Source organism: Lampetra fluviatilis, chromosome 24, assembly GCF_964198595.1.
Source record: "Lampetra fluviatilis chromosome 24, kcLamFluv1.1, whole genome shotgun sequence".
In the NCBI taxonomy this organism is placed as follows: Eukaryota; Metazoa; Chordata; class Hyperoartia; order Petromyzontiformes; family Petromyzontidae; genus Lampetra; species Lampetra fluviatilis.
This window is the reverse complement of record NC_136298.1, coordinates 2,686,214-2,701,888: the sequence shown is the minus strand read 5'-3', so window position 1 is coordinate 2,701,888 and position 15,675 is coordinate 2,686,214. Positions and strand designations below refer to the sequence as shown.

Here is a 15,675-nt window from a genome sequence, read left to right as displayed (position 1 = left end):
TGGCCGACTCATCCCAGAAAAATAAAACTACCGGGCTTGGATTCCGGAATTTCTTGCATTCAAAGCGAGAACCATACCCCGAGATCAACAAGCTACCTTTGTGTCCACATAACGCATAAATACGAGTACTTGTATACGAGGCTTCATGTAAAAATCATAACTTTTGAATAGTAGACTGAAAGAGAATAGCACAATGAGTCAAGAATTTGCCCAGATTGAGTCAGGCACAAACCCTTTCAATGATGCGATTTCTTGAATTGCTTATTTTACACGAATTTTGATTTTAATCATGGTATCATCATTGGTGTCAAGATATTATCATGATTGCTAATTTATGGATGAACGAAGTAGTCCTTACTCTATGTCATTGATAGCATTGATTGCCCATACCTCAGCATGCTGTGCAGCAAAAGTTGTGAAGATAAAAGCCAGGGCCAGTTCAAAATTGACCAATCCCCAAGAAAATGGTGCTTGGGCTCGTCCGGGATTTGAACCCGGGACCTCTCGCACCCGAAGCAAAAATCATACCCCTAGACCAACGCGCCACACGTTTTCAACCAGTGAATAATGTATGAAAATGAGGTTCAATCAACACTTCGATTATCTCATGAGATGTAACTTTGCTGAGAGATAATGAACATTTTTGACCCAAATAAGTTTTGAAAATGTTCTTAATACAAGATGTTGGTTGAAAATGCATGGTTATAGACTTGCACGAAAAGCAATATCACTTTTCTATAACAAAATCAATGATATGGGAACCAATATTTAATGACATTTCTCACTTGACTCACCACACACTCTAACAATCTATTGAGATGAATACAACTCAGGTCGCAGGAGTCTTCGTGTATTGTCCTTATGATGGCCGAATCATCCCAGAAAAATAAAACTACCGGGCTTGGATTCCGGAATTTCTTGCATTCAAAGCGAGAACCATACCCCGAGATCAACAAGCTACCTTTGTGTCCACATAACGCATAAATACGAGTACTTGTATACGAGGCTTCATGTAAAAATCATAACTTTTGAATAGTAAACTGAAAAAAAATAGCACAATGAGTCAATAATTTGCCCAGAATGAGTCAGGCACAAACCCTTTCAATGATGCGATTTCTTGAATTGCTTATTTTACACGAATTTTGATTTTAATCATGGTATCATCATTGGTGTCAAGATATTATCATGATTGCTAATTTATGGATGAACGAAGTAGTCCCTACGCTATGTCATTGATAGCATTGATTGCCCATACCTCAGCATGCTGTGCAGCAAAAGTTGTGAAGATAAAAGCCAGGGCCAATTCAAAATTGACCAATCCCCAAGAAAATGGTGCTTGGGCTCGTCCGGGATTTGAACCCGGGACCTCTCGCAACCGAAGCGAAAATCATACCCCTAGACCAACGAGCCACACGTTTTCAACCAGTGAATAATGTATGAAAATGAGGTTCAATCAACACTTCGATTATCTCATGAGATGTAACTTTGCTGAGAGATAATGAACATTTTTGACCCAAATAAGTTTTGAAAATGTTCTTAATACAAGATGTTGGTTGAAAATGCATGGTTATAGACTTGCACGAAAAGCAATATCACTTTTCTATAACAAAAACAATGATATGGGAACCAATATTTAATGACATTTCTCACTTGACTCACCACACACTCTAACAATCTATTGAGATGAATACAACTCAGGTCGCAGGAGTCTTCGTGTATTGTCCTTATGATGGCCGACTCATCCCAGAAAAATAAAACTACCGGGCTTGGATTCCGGAATTTCTTGCATTCAAAGCGAGAACCATACCCCGAGATCAACAAGCTACCTTTGTTTCCACATAACGCATAAATACGAGTACTTGTATACGAGGCTTCATGTAAAAATCATAACTTTTGAATAGTAAACTGAAAGAGAATAGCACAATGAGTCAAGAATTTGCCCAGATTGAGTCAGGCACAAACCCTTTCAATGATGCGATTTCTTGAATTGCTTATTTTACACGAATTTTGATTTTAATCATGGTATTATCATTGGTGTCAAGATATTATCATGATTGCAAATTTATGGATGAACGAAGTAGTCCCTACGCTATGTCTTTGATAGCATTGATTGCCAATACCTCAGCATGCTGTGCAGCAAAAGTTGTGAAGATAAAAGCCAGGTCCAGTTCAAAATTGACCAATCCCCAAGAAAATGGTGGTTGGGCTCGTCCGGGATTTGAACCCGGGACCTCTCGCACCCAAAGCGAGAATCATACCCCTAGACCAACGAGCCACTCACCTTCAAGCAGTGAATAATGTATGAAAATGAGGTTCAATCAACACTTCGATTATCTCATGAGATGTAACTTTGCTGAGAGATAATGAACATTTTTGACCCAAATAAGTTTTGAAAATGTTCTTAATACAAGATGTTGGTTGAAAATGCATGGTTATAGACTTGCACGAAAAGCAATATCACTTTTCTATAACAAAAACAATGATATGGGAACCAATATTTAATGACATTTCTCACTTGACTCACCACACACTCTAACAATCTATTGAGATGAATACAACTCAGGTCGCAGGAGTCTTCGTGTATTGTCCTTATGATGGCCGACTCATCCCAGAAAAATAAAACTACCGGGCTTGGATTCCGGAATTTCTTGCATTCAAAGCGAGAACCATACCCCGAGATCAACAAGCTACCTTTGTTTCCACATAACGCATAAATACGAGTACTTGTATACGAGGCTTCATGTAAAAATCATAACTTTTGAATAGTAAACTGAAAGAGAATAGCACAATGAGTCAAGAATTTGCCCAGATTGAGTCAGGCACAAACCCTTTCAATGATGCGATTTCTTGAATTGCTTATTTTACACGAATTTTGATTTTAATCATGGTATCATCATTGGTGTCAAGATATTATCATGATTGCAAATTTATGGATGAACGAAGTAGTCCCTACGCTATGTCTTTGATAGCATTGATTGCCAATACCTCAGCATGCTGTGCAGCAAAAGTTGTGAAGATAAAAGCCAGGGCCAGTTCAAAATTGACCAATCCCCAAGAAAATGGTGGTTGGGCTCGTCCGGGATTTGAACCCGGGACCTCTCGCACCCAAAGCGAGAATCATACCCCTAGACCAACGAGCCACTCATCTTCAAGCAGTGAATAATGTATGAAAATGAGGTTCAATCAACACTTCGATTATCTCATGAGATGTAACTTTGCTGAGAGATAATGAACATTTTTGTCACAAATAAGTTTTGAAAATGTTCTTAATACAAGATGTTGGTTGAAAATGCATGGTTATAGACTTGCACGAAAAGCAATATTACTTTACTATAACAAAAACAATTATATGGGAACCAATATTTAATGACATTTCTAACTTGACTCACCACACACTCTAACAATCTATTGAGATGAATACAACTCAGGTCGCAAGAGTCTTCGTGTATTGTCCTTATGATGGCCGACTCATTCCAGAAAAATAAAACTACCGGACTTGGATTCCGGAATTTCTTGCATTCAAAGCGAGAACCATACCCCGAGATCAACAAGCAACATTTGTGTCCACATAACGCATAAATACGAGTACTTGTATACGAGGCTTCATGTAAAAATCATAACTTTTGAATAGTAAACTGAAAGAGAATAGCACAATGAGTCAAGAATTTGCCCAGATTGAGTCAGGCACAAACCCTTTCAATGACGCGATTTCTTGAATTGCTTATTTTACACTAATTTAGATTTTAATCATGATATCATCATTGGTGTCAAGTTATTATCATGATATAAAGGCAATTGCTAATTTATTGATGAACGAAGGAGTCTCTACGCTATGTCATTGATAGCATTGATTGCCCATACCTCAGCATGCTGTGCAGCAAAAGTTGTGAAGATAAAAGCCAGGGCCAGTTCAAAATTGACCAATCCCCAAGAAAATGGTGCTTGGGCTCGTCCGGGATTTGAATCCGGGACCTCTCGCACCCGAAGCGAAAATCATACCCCTAGACCAACGAGCCACACGTTTTCAACCAGTGAATAATGTATGAAAATGAGGTTCAGTCAACACTTCGATTATCTCATGAGATGTAACTTTGCTGTGAGATTATGAACATTTTTGACCCAAATAAGTTTTGAAAATGTTCTTAATACAAGATGTTGGTTGAAAATGCATGGTTATAGACTTGCACGATAAGCAATATCACTTTTCTATAACAAAAACAATGATATGGGAACCAATATTTAATGACATTTCTAACTTGACTCACCACACACTCTAACAATCTATTGAGATGAATACAACTCAGGTCGCAGGAGTCTTCGTGTATTGTCCTTATGATGGCCGACTCATCCCAGAAAAATAAAACTACCGGGCTTGGATTCGGGAATTTCTTGCATTCAAAGCGAGAACCATACCCCGAGATCAACAAGCTACCTTTGTGTCCACATAACGCATAAATACGAGTACTTGTATACGAGGCTTCATGTAAAAATCATAACTTTTGAATAGTAAACTGAAAGAGAATAGCACAATGAGTCAAGAATTTGCCCAGATTGAGTCAGGCACAAACCCTTTCAATGATGCGATTTCTTGAATTGCTTATTTTACACAAATTTTGATTTTAATCATGGTATCATCATTGCTGCCAAGATATTATCATGATTGCTAATTTATGGATGAACGAAGTAGTCGCTACGCTATGTCATTGATAGCATTGATTGTCCATACCTCAGCATGCTGTGCAGCAAAAGTTGTGAAGATAAAAGCCAGGGCCAGTTCAAAATTGACCAATCCCCAAGAAAATGGTGCTTGGGCTCGTCCGGGATTTGAACCCGGGACCTCTCGCACCCGAAGCGAAAATCATACCCCTAGACCCACGAGCCACTCGTTTTCAACCAGTGAATAATGAATGAAAATGAGGTTAAATCAACACTTCGATTATCTCATGAGATGTAACTTTGCTGAGAGATAATGAACATTTTTGACCCAAATAAGTTTTGAAAATGTTCTTAATACAAGATGTTGGTTGAAAATGCATGGTTATAGACTTGCACGAAAAGCAATATCACTTTTCTATAACAAAAACAATGATATGGGAACCAATATTTAATGACATTTCTAACTTGACTCACCACACACTCTAACAATCTATTGAGATGAATACAACTCAGGTCGCAGGAGTCTTCGTGTATTGTCCCTATGATGGCCGACTCATCCCAGAAAAATAAAACTACCAGGCTTGGATTCCTGAATTTCTTGCATTCAAAGCGAGAACCATACCCCGAGATCAACAAGCTACCTTTGTGTCCACATAACGCATAAATACGAGTACTTGTATACGAGGCTTCATGTAAAAATCATAACTTTTGAATAGTAAACTGACAGAGAATAGGACAATGAGTCAAGAATTTGCCCAGCTTGAGTCAGGCACAAACCCTTTCAATGACGCGTTTCTTGAATTGCTTATTTTACACTAATTTAGATTTTAATCATGATATCATCATTGGTGTCAAGTTATTATCATGATATAAAGGCAATTGCTAATTTATTGATGAACGAAGGAGTCCCTACGCTATGTCATTGATAGCATTGATTGCCCATACCTCAGCATGCTGTGCAGGAAAAGTTGTGAAGATAAATGCCAGGGCCAGTTCAAAATTGACCAATCCCCAAGAAAATGGTGCTTGGGCTCGTCCGGGATTTGAACCCGGGACCGCTCGCACCCGAAGCGAAAATCATACCCCTAGACCAACGAGCCACACGTTTTCAACCAGTAAATAATGAATGAAAATGAGGTTCAATCAACACTTCGATTATCTCATGAGATGTAACTTTGCTGAGAGATAATGAACATTTTTGACCCAAATAAGTTTTGAAAATGTTCTTAATACAAGATGTTGGTTGAAAATGCATGGTTATAGACTTGCACGAAAAGCAATATCACTTTTCTATAACGAAAACAATGATATGGGAACCAATATTTAATGACATTTCTAACTTGACTCACCACACACTCTAACAATCTATTGAGATGAATACAACTCAGGTCACAGGAGTCTTCGTGTATTGTCCTTATGATGGCCGACTCATCCCAGAAAAATAAAACTACCGGGCTTGGATTCGGGAATTTCTTGCATTCAAAGCGAGAACCATACCCCGAGATCAACAAGCTACCTTTGTGTCCACATAACGCATAAATACGAGTACTTGTATACGAGGCTTCATGTAAAAATCATAACTTTTGAATAGTAAACTGAAAGAGAATAGCACAATGAGTCAAGAATTTGCCCAGATTGAGTCAGGCACAAACCCTTTCAATGATGCGATTTCTTGAATTGCTTATTTTACACGAATTTTGATTTTAATCATGGTATCATCATTGGTGCCAAGATATTATCATGATTGCTAATTTATGGATGAACGAAGTAGTCCCTACGCTATGTCATTGATGGCATTGATTGTCCATACCTCAGCATGCTGTGCAGCAAAAGTTGTGAAGATAAAAGCCAGGGCCATTTCAAAATTGACCAATCCCCAAGAAAATGGTGCTTGGGCTCGTCCGGGATTTGAACCCGGGACCTCTCGCACCCAGAGCGAAAATCATACCCCTAGACCCACGAGCCACTCGTTTTCAACCAGTGAATAACGAATGAAAATGAGGTTAAATCAACACTTCGATTATCTCATGAGATGTAACTTTGCTGAGAGATAATGAACATTTTTGACCCAAATAAGTTTTGAAAATGTTCTTAATACAAGATGTTGGTTGAAAATGCATGGTTATAGACTTGCACGAAAAGCAATATCACTTTTCTATAACAAAAACAATGATTTGGGAACCAATATTTAAGGACATTTCTAACTTTACTCACCACACACTCTAACAATCTATTGAGATGAATACAACTCAGGTCACAGGAGTCTTCGTGTATTGTCCTTATGATGGCCGACTCATCCCAGAAAAATAAAACTACCGGGCTTGGATTCCGGAATTTCTTGCATTCAAATCGAGAACCATACCCCGAGATCAACAAGCTACCTTTGTGTCCACATAACGCATAAATACGAGTACTTGTATACGAGGCTTCATGTAAAAATCATAACTTTTGAATAGTAAACTGAAAGAGAATAGCACAATGAGTCAAGAATTTGCCCAGATTGAGTCAGGCACAAACCCTTTCAATGACGCGATTTCTTGAATTGCTTATTTTACACTAATTTAGATTTTAATCATGATATCATCATTGGTGTCAAGTTATTATCATGATATAAAGGCAATTGCTAATTTATTGATGAACGAAGGAGTCCCTACGCTATTTCATTGATAGCATTGATTGCCCATACCTCAGCATGCTGTGCAGCAAAAGTTGTGAAGATAAAAGCCAGGGCCAGTTCAAAATTGACCAATCCCCAAGAAAATGGTGCTTGGGCTCGTCCGGGATTTGAACCCGGGACCTCTCGCACCCGAAGCGAAAATCATACCCCTAGACCAACGAGCCACACGTTTTCAACCAGTGAATAATGTATGAAAATGAGGTTCAATCAACACTTCGATTATCTCATGAGATGTAACTTTGCTGAGAGATAATGAACATTTTTGACCCAAATAAGTTTTGAAAATGTTCTTAATACAAGATGTTGTTTGAAAATGCATGGTTATAGACTTGCACGATAAGCAATATCACTTTTCTATAACAAAAACAATGATATGGGAACCAATATTTAATGACATTTCTAACTTGACTCACCACACACTCTAACAATCTATTGAGATGAATACAACTCAGGTCACAGGAGTCTTCGTGTATTGTCCTTATGATGGCCGACTCATCCCAGAAAAATAAAACTACCGGGCTTGGATTCCGGAATTTCTTGCATTCAAAGCGAGAACCATACCCCGAGATCAACAAGCTACCTTTGTGTCCACATAACGCATAAATACGAGTACTTGTGTAGTGGTGATACGCGCTGGGTGTATACGTTGTGTGCCAGCGCGTATGTACGGGTGTGTGTGTGGTGACGCGCGCTGACGGGGAGGAGCAGGCGTCAGTGCGCGGGTGGGGGTAGTGCTGCTGATTGGCTGTGTGCCGGTGATGCGCTGAGAGGGAGTGATCGGGGGGCAGCGCGGTGTGATTGGTCGGGGAGTGGAAACACGCGCTGGGGGGAAAACGGATCGTAGAGATAGCGCGTGGTGATTGGGTAACTGAGGAGCGGTGCCGACGTTGAGGTCCGCATCCGCTCCATCTCCCGGGAGGAAGAGATATATAAGGTGATGCACAGAGGAGTAGAGGGCAGAAGTGGAACCATCTAAGAATGAAGACGAAGGTGCAGAGATAGAGCCCGGAGAGGAGAGTAATGGAGAGGAGAGGAGAGTAATGGAGAGTAGAGGAGAGTAAGGTATAAGTGTGTAGCCAGAGAGAGAGAACGGTCTACACGAGCTGAGTAATGTATAGTGTGTAGCCAGAGAGAGAGAAAGGTCTACACGAGCTGAGCGATGTATAGTGTGTAGCCAGAGAGAGAGAAAGGTCTACACGAGCTGAGCGATGTATAGTGTGTAGCCAGAGAGAGAGAAAGGTCTACACGAGCCGAGTATGCATACGGTGTAGCCAGAGAGAGAGAAAGGTCTACACGAGCCGAGTATGCATACGGTGTAGCCAGAGAGAGATGTAAAGTCTACACGAGACGAGTAAAGAGTGTAGCAGAGGCGTAAGGTCTACACGCGACGAGTGAAGAGTGTAGCAGAGGCGCAGAGTCTACACGAGACGTGAGAAGAGTGTAGCCGAGGCGCGGAGTCTACACGAGGCACAGAGAGCCAGCAGCACAGAATCTACGAGAGTCAAGAGAAGCGTAGGGCGGAGAGAAGAGGTCACGAGTTGTACCGTTGTATGGTGACCGCATTGTGAAGAAGAGAGGCCACGCGTTGTATCGTTACAAGTCAAGATTTAATAAAAGAAGTGTGTTCCCGTCAAGGAGTTTCCTGCCGTCATTTTCCAATACTTCATCTGGCGTCAGAAGTGAAACGGGCTTCCAAGCATGGAGACAAGGAAGACCCGTAGGACCCACGGGATTGACCGCGAGGAAAACCTGGACGACTCGGGGCCGCTGGTGGCGGGGGGCGAGGAGGACGACTTGCCCACGCTACAGGATCCGTCGACGGCGCCGGGCGAGCGACCGGAGACCGTGGCCGTGCTTCGTGAGGCGCACTCCCGACTGGCGGAGCTGCTGCTCGCCGCCGCGTCCATCTTGGCGGAGATCAGCTCGTCGGGAGGAGCGGGGACGGTGGGGGACATTTTACAAGGTCGCCCCGCAGATTCCCGCCAAAACGAATGGGGGATTCCCACCATGGCGCCTGGGCCTACTTTTGGCGGGAACGGCGAGCGCCACGTGGTGGTGGGTTCCCAAGCGCGCGCATCGACGTCATCAGCGCGCGAGGGGGTCCGCCATTTTACGTCTGCCGCTGGAGCCGCCATCTTACACACCGACGGAGAGGCGGAGAGGAACCACGAGGCGGATGACTTCATTTTTCAGCAGCGTCTGCCCACGTTGTCAGCCTTCAAGGCGGAAGGCGGAGACTGGGGCCAATTTCAGCGAAGGTTTTTGGCGCATCAAGAGATGTCAGCGTGGTCCGATGCTACGGCGCTGCGGGCGTTGCCCGCCATGCTGGACGACGACGCGCTCGCGGCCTTCAGGTCGGCACGGAAGTCGGACCGCTCCACGCTGAAGGATGCGCTGGGTTTGTTGGCCAGGGTCTACGGACCTCCCTCGGCGTGCCGCCATCATTTCTACGCAAGACGGAAAGCAGCCACGGAGACCGCGCTGGCCTATCGCACGGCGTTGCTGGCTCTTGCTGATGCTGCGTTCCCTCGGATGGACGAGGAGGGTCAAGACGCGATGGTTTTGGAGCAGCTGCTTAAGTTGGCGCAGGACCTGGGGGTCCCTATCAACACAGCTGACGAGATTGATATTTCTTCCTTGAGAGTCGCCACGAGTATTCAAGCGCACGAGGCCCTACAACGGAAACAAGGCGTTGGTTGCAACGCTGCTGTCGTCGCAGCCCCGAGTTCGGTGGTCACCGAACCCCAAGTCGTCAGCCCACGAGAGGAGGCGTTCGCCACGGGACGACCAGGGGACTGGAGGCCGGGGGCCCGGTCGCCTCTGCGATCGGGCCGAAAGTCGGAGCAACCAAGATCTACTCCGACCCTCGTCACGTGCTATAACTGCGGCCTCCGGGGCCACGTGGCGTCCGGGTGCCGCGCTCCGCGCCAGCGCGCCATGGGAGCTCGGCTGGACGACGACCGAGAGCCCAAGTCATCTCTACATTCCCCGGCAAGTCGTGGCACCTCACACGCTCGGCCTCTTTATTCGGCACACATGGGACGCCGCGTTGCGGCGGAGGAGGGCCGGTTAAGGTTCGGGGATTCGGTTCGGCGAGGGGGGTTCGGCCGGGACCAGGGAGACATTGAATGGGCGGAATTGGGGCATAGAATTGTGGCTGCTTCGGCGGGTTCGTCCGTTGTTACGGGATCTATTGATGGGGTCGAGATTAGGGTGTTAGTGGACACGGGGGCATCGGCAACTATTATATCGGACCTCATTTATAATATTCTTCCAGTCCAATGTCGTCCGCTGCTTCCAGTGGATGTGCCATTTTACGCCGCTAATGGGGGATCGTTGGGCATTATCGGTCAGGTTAGGGCGTCCATTTGCATTGGAGATATCAAATTGTCGGGACCCGTTTTCGTTTCGTCTTCTTTGGCAGTTCCGTGTCTTTTGGGCACTGATTTTTTGGCTAAAATGCCTATTAAAATTCTTATCGATCAACGATGCATTGAACTGCCTTCGGGTCGCCGGATTTCATTTTTGACGAGCCCTACTGACATTCGGACGGCGTACGCTACGATACAAGCGGTGGCGACACAGACCGTGCAAGTGCCCCCGGGTTCACAGATGTTGATTCCCCTCCGGTTGCGGAAACCATGGGTGAGGGAGGCTTCGGAACAAAGTATGCTTTTGGGTCCTTCTAACAAGGCTGTCGGGGGTCTTGATTTATCGGTGGCTCACACTTTGGTGCGGGCTGACAGGGATCCGTTTGTGATGGTTTTGAACGCGGGGTCGCGGCCAGCTGTCATTCCGCAGGGCACCATGCTGGCTCAAGCGGCGCGGGTCCCTGTGGATGATGGGTTGGTTGCGCAGGTGGGCTCGAGCCCCGCGTGGAACGTTGAGCCAAGGGAAGACCTTGAGTGGGTCCATTCGCTATGCGCCGCCTCGGACGATTTGTCGGCGGCGCAGTTGGGTGCGCTGCGCGAGTTGCTCATAGAATTCTCTGATGTGTTCAGTAAACATAAGTATGACATTGGGTGCACGGATTTGTTGCACCACCACATTGAAACGGGCGATGCGGCGCCGGTCAAGCTAAATCCCTTCCGACTGAGTCCCGTGGAAAAGGAACACGTTCAGTCGGCTGTTAACGAAATGCTAGAAGCCGATATTATTTCGCCCTCCTCTAGCCCGTGGGGAGCGCCTATTGTGCTGGTTAAGAAGCAGGACGGGTCCCTGCGATTCTGCGTTGATTTCCGTCGCCTGAATAAGATCTCTGTGGCTGACGCGTATCCGCTCCCCAGGATGGATGAGTCCCTCGATGCATTGTCTGGTGCGCGATATTTTTCGACTCTTGATTTGTTATCGGGGTTTTGGCAGTTGCCGCTCGACGAAGAGTCGAAACCTAAGACAGCATTTCGGACTCCAGGGGGGCTGTTCCAGTTTAACCGGTTACCCATGGGACTTCACTCCTCTCCAGCGACGTTTCAGCGACTTATGGAGTTGGTTTTGTCGGGCTTACAGTGGGATACATGCTTGATTTATATGGACGATGTCATTGTTTTTAGTAAAACGTTTGAAGAACACCTCCAGCGATTGAGAGGGGTGTTCTTGCGAATGCGATCGGCTAAGCTGAAATTTAAACCGGCCAAATGTCACCTCCTTCGGAAGTCGGTTAGATACTTGGGTCACATTGTCGATTCTTCGGGGATCTCTACCGATCCCGCGAAGACGGATTGTGTCGGTTCGTGGCCGACACCTACGTCCGTTTCCGACGTGCGTAGTTTCATCGGGTTTGCTTCTTATTATCGGCGGTTCGTTGAGCACTTCGCCACTATTGCAAAACCCTTGCACGCTCTAACGGCGAAGGGAGTGAAGTTCAAATGGGGACCGGAGGAGGAGGCCGCGTTTCGCTCCCTCCGGGACTCCTTGGTGGGTGCCCCACCCTTGTGTTATCCCGATTTTGCGAGGCCCTTTTTGCTGGACACGGATGCTAGCAACACGGGCATTGGGGGGGTGCTATCCCAAGTCGTTGGGGGTGTCGAAAGAGTTGTCGCCTACGGTAGTAGGGTGTTGTCTCCGGCGGAGCAGCGCTACTGCGTCACCCGTCGCGAGCTGCTTGCCATTGTCTTTTTTGTGCAGCAGTTTAGGCCATATCTCTATGGTCGTCACTTTACGGTCCGAACGGACCACGCGGCGCTACAGTATTCATTGAGGGTCGCCCAACCCTCGGGCCAGTTGTCGCGTTGGTTGGAAGTCCTCCAGGACTATCAGTTTACGACTACGTACCGTAAGGGGTTGCGACACACAAATGCCGATTGCTTGTAGCGGTTGTTGCCTTGTGATGAATGCGCGTGTTTGTCGGGATCGGCGCGCTGTAAACCGACGCTTGCGGGGGAGATGGGGGCACTGGCTGCGACAGCGGGCGCACCGATCGTGGATGATTCCACTGCCTCTCAGGGTCGGGACTCGCTGCTCTCGTTGTCGCTCAGCGAATGGGGCCGTCTCCAGATGGCGGACAGCTCGCTGCTAGCATTGCGCCGCAAGGTTGGGGGTCCCGAGGGGGACCAGGAGCGTACCGGCTCCTATGTACTTGAGCAGGGCATGTTATTGAGATGGGACAGTTTGTCCCGGCGGAACGCACTCGTGGTGCCTTCCGCTGTGAGGGGGAGGGTTGTCTTGGCGGCACACGAACGCCTCTTGCACTTGGGAGTTAACAAGACGCTTGCCCTGCTTCAGCGTGACTATTACTGGCCGGGAATGGGAAGTGATGTGGTAAATATTCTGAAGGGGTGCGTTGAGTGCGCCAGGCGTAAACCACCGCCCGTGGCAGCTAATCCACCGCTGCAATCTATTCAGGTCTCGCGTACCAACGAGCTCGTTGCACTCGATATTTTGGGGCCCTTCCCAGTCACGCCGAGAGGGAATAAATATTTGTTAGTGGGGGTCGAATACTTTACCCGATGGCCTATGGCGTGGCCTCTCGCTAACCAGTCGGCAGCGGCTGTGACGGACGCCTTCGTCCAGGGCTATGTCCTGCACAAGGGGGCTCCCGAACGCCTGCTGACCGACCAAGGTAAAACATTTTCGAGTAAATTGTTGCAAGAGGTGTGCGATCTGTTGGGTACCAAGAAGGTGCGTACCTCCCCGTACCACCCGCAGACAGACGGGATGGTGGAGAGACTCCACAAAACTTTGACTTCCATGCTGTGCCAGCAGGTGTGCGAGGCACATGTAGATTGGGACCTGCAGGTCCCGGGAGTCCTTGCCGCGTATAGAATGGCCCCCCATGCAGCTACGGGGTTTTCCCCATTCTATTTGATGTACGGTCGGGAAGCTGACCCGCCAATGGAAACGCAACTTGGCCTGTCCGCTCCACGAACTAATTCTAAATTGGCAGAACATATTAAGTTTAATATTCACAAGCTGACAGAGGCGAGGGAGGCCGCACGGCTTAATTCGCGGGCTCGCCAAATTGCTAATGAACGGTTGCGGGCACGGAAGGTGTCCATGCACGAATGGAAACCAGGTGACAGGGCCTGGCTGCATTGCCCTCAGGCACCCTTGGCTACGTCGCCCAAATTGTTGAGACCGTGGAGGGGACCCGTGGAGGTCGTGCGCGTTGCACGGCCCCAGTGCGTTCAGATAAAGTGGGGAAAGCGCCGTTGGTACGTTCACCCCTCCCGACTGAAACCGTTCTCGCCTCCATATGCCCTCCCCTTGTGTCGTGATGGCCGGGCGTGTGACGTGACCGGCGACCCAGAGGGGGAAATGTCTCTGCCTGATCCACACGTATTTTCGCCTGATCTGCTCCCAGGTGTCTCGGAACTGACAGCTGCCGATCACCGGCGGCCGGATCTCCGCGGCGGGGCCGGCCCTTTCAGGCCCGTTCCGCGCCGTCTGGAGCAGCCGGAACCGCCGGACGGTCGTCAGTGTCCCGTCCCATACGACGGACCAGCCAGACGGACTCGCGCCAGGTCGTGCTACTTTGCGTGACCTGCCTCGTGAGGAGTCGGGGCAGTTGGAGCGCCTCGTCACTGAGTGTAGTCGCAGGGACGTGGGGCGCGTTCGTTTTTTGGAATTTGTTTGTATTGTGTTATTGTTGGCTTTTCGTGTTCATTGTCAATCTGTACATAGTTGTTGTTGTTGTTGTTATGTTACGGGGCACACTGGGGGGTTACAGGGTTTTTTTTGTTTGGTTGTCGTCTTATCGTTGCGGTTGGTTGTTGTTAGCAGCCGGGCCGGCTGCGAGCTATGTGGGAGGGGGTGATGTAGTGGTGATACGCGCTGGGTGTATACGTTGTGTGCCAGCGCGTATGTACGGGTGTGTGTGTGGTGACGCGCGCTGACGGGGAGGAGCAGGCGTCAGTGCGCGGGTGGGGGTAGTGCTGCTGATTGGCTGTGTGCCGGTGATGCGCTGAGAGGGAGTGATCGGGGGGCAGCGCGGTGTGATTGGTCGGGGAGTGGAAACACGCGCAGGGGGGAAAACGGATCGTAGAGATAGCGCGTGGTGATTGGGTAACTGAGGAGCGGTGCCGACGTTGAGGTCCGCATCCGCTCCGTCTCCCGGGAGGAAGAGATATATAAGGTGATGCACAGAGGAGTAGAGGGCAGAAGTGGAACCATCTAAGAATGAAGACGAAGGTGCAGAGATAGAGCCCGGAGAGGAGAGTAATGGAGAGGAGAGGAGAGTAATGGAGAGTAGAGGAGAGTAAGGTATAAGTGTGTAGCCAGAGAGAGAGAACGGTCTACACGAGCTGAGTAATGTATAGTGTGTAGCCAGAGAGAGAGAAAGGTCTACACGAGCTGAGCGATGTATAGTGTGTAGCCAGAGAGAGAGAAAGGTCTACACGAGCTGAGCGATGTATAGTGTGTAGCCAGAGAGAGAGAAAGGTCTACACGAGCCGAGTATGCATACGGTGTAGCCAGAGAGAGATGTAAAGTCTACACGAGACGAGTAAAGAGTGTAGCAGAGGCGTAAGGTCTACACGCGACGAGTGAAGAGTGTAGCAGAGGCGCAGAGTCTACACGAGACGAGAGAAGAGTGTAGCCGAGGCGCGGAGTCTACACGAGGCACAGAGAGCCAGCAGCACAGAATCTACGAGAGTCAAGAGAAGCGTAGGGCGGAGAGAAGAGGTCACGAGTTGTACCGTTGTATGGTGACCGCATTGTGAAGAAGAGAGGCCACGCGTTGTATCGTTACAAGTCAAGATTTAATAAAAGAAGTGTGTTCCCGTCAAGGAGTTTCCTGCCGTCATTTTCCAATACTTCACTTGTATACGAGGCTTCATGTAAAAATCATAACTTTTGAATAGTAAACTGAAAGAGAATAGCACAATGAGTCAAGAATTTGCCCAGAT

At 47.4% G+C, this 15,675-nt stretch overlaps 8 non-coding genes across 8 annotated transcripts; all 8 read right to left on the bottom strand.

The window, feature by feature from the left end:
* Positions 1-473: 473 nt before the first annotated feature.
* Positions 474-545, bottom strand: TRNAP-CGG (transfer RNA proline (anticodon CGG)). Its single transcript has one exon. It is a non-coding gene; the product is annotated as a tRNA-Pro (tRNA).
* Positions 546-1,338: 793 nt separating this feature from the next.
* Positions 1,339-1,410, bottom strand: TRNAP-CGG (transfer RNA proline (anticodon CGG)). The gene has a single exon. It is a non-coding gene; the product is annotated as a tRNA-Pro (tRNA).
* A 793-nt stretch (positions 1,411-2,203) lies between these two features.
* Positions 2,204-2,275, bottom strand: TRNAP-UGG (transfer RNA proline (anticodon UGG)). Its single transcript has one exon. It is a non-coding gene; the product is annotated as a tRNA-Pro (tRNA).
* A 793-nt stretch (positions 2,276-3,068) lies between these two features.
* Positions 3,069-3,140, bottom strand: TRNAP-UGG (transfer RNA proline (anticodon UGG)). Its single transcript has one exon. It is a non-coding gene; the product is annotated as a tRNA-Pro (tRNA).
* Positions 3,141-3,944: 804 nt separating this feature from the next.
* TRNAP-CGG (transfer RNA proline (anticodon CGG)) lies at positions 3,945-4,016 on the bottom strand. Its single transcript has one exon. It is a non-coding gene; the product is annotated as a tRNA-Pro (tRNA).
* A 793-nt stretch (positions 4,017-4,809) lies between these two features.
* Positions 4,810-4,881, bottom strand: TRNAP-CGG (transfer RNA proline (anticodon CGG)). Its single transcript has one exon. It is a non-coding gene; the product is annotated as a tRNA-Pro (tRNA).
* Positions 4,882-5,684: 803 nt separating this feature from the next.
* On the bottom strand, positions 5,685-5,756 carry TRNAP-CGG (transfer RNA proline (anticodon CGG)). The gene has a single exon. It is a non-coding gene; the product is annotated as a tRNA-Pro (tRNA).
* A 1,669-nt stretch (positions 5,757-7,425) lies between these two features.
* On the bottom strand, positions 7,426-7,497 carry TRNAP-CGG (transfer RNA proline (anticodon CGG)). Its single transcript has one exon. It is a non-coding gene; the product is annotated as a tRNA-Pro (tRNA).
* Positions 7,498-15,675: the final 8,178 nt, after the last annotated feature.